The sequence below is a fragment of the Myotis brandtii genome, unplaced genomic scaffold (assembly GCF_000412655.1).
Source record: "Myotis brandtii unplaced genomic scaffold, ASM41265v1 scaffold634, whole genome shotgun sequence".
Lineage (NCBI taxonomy): Eukaryota > Metazoa > Chordata > Mammalia > Chiroptera > Vespertilionidae > Myotis > Myotis brandtii.
Genome location: NW_005370427.1, coordinates 1,452,520 through 1,453,323, shown reverse-complemented (window position 1 = coordinate 1,453,323; position 804 = coordinate 1,452,520). Strand labels below are relative to the sequence as shown.

At 56.1% G+C, this 804-nt stretch overlaps 1 protein-coding gene across 1 annotated transcript in view; it reads right to left on the bottom strand.

Annotated features, from left to right (window-relative positions):
* Nucleotides 1-804, bottom strand: part of CNGB3 (cyclic nucleotide gated channel beta 3) — a 129,046-nt gene that overhangs the window by 118,820 nt on the left and 9,422 nt on the right. The gene's annotated exons all lie outside the window — the stretch shown is intronic.

Below are 804 nucleotides of genomic sequence, written 5' to 3'. Positions count from 1 at the left end.
CCCAGCCCCACCCACCCCCCCCCTTGTCAAGCCCTGCTGGGCAGGGGGCATGGCCTGAGGTCCCCTGGCCTGGTGTCAGGGTTGGGGGTGTGGCCTGAGGTCCCCTGTCAAGCCCCACTGGGCAGGGGGCATGGTCTGAGATTCCTCCATCAAGCCCTGCTGGGAAGGGGCTGCAGCCTCAGGTCCCCTGGCCCGGCCCCAGGAGGGGGGCGCAGCCTCAGGTACCTGCTGATTGTTAAGGCTCGTTAGGGAAACTTGGCCTCCGCTGTGGGCAAAGCCATCTTGTGTTACGAAAACCCCTCCCCCTTGGCTGTGGGTGCCGCCATCTTTGTGATGGTGTGATGGTCAATTTGCATATTCCCTCTTTATTAGATAGGATGTGGAACATGAAACAAAAAATAAATGAACAACACAAACAAAGCAACTCATAGGTACAGATACCAGGTGGGTGGGCACAGAGGGAGGGTTGAGTAGGGGTCACATGCCTGTGGACACGAGGAAGTAGGCTTGGGTGGTGAGCATCATAGAGCTCACAGGTGCTGACTTAGAGCCCTGCACACCTGAAAGCAATGCTATTAACCAAGGCTGCCTCAATCAATTAAATGTAAAAGCATCTATGAATCAGGGACTGAATGAAGAAAGAATGTTCTCATGAATATTCAGATTTCAAACAGCCTCCAGCGTGGTCCAGTGGAGGATGCTTGGCCCAGGGCCGGCTGCCCAGACCCAGAGTTCAGGGAAGCGTGTGCGCCTCTCTATTGTTTCCCACGGCCAGGCACTGACCTGGGCTCTGACCTGGGCCTC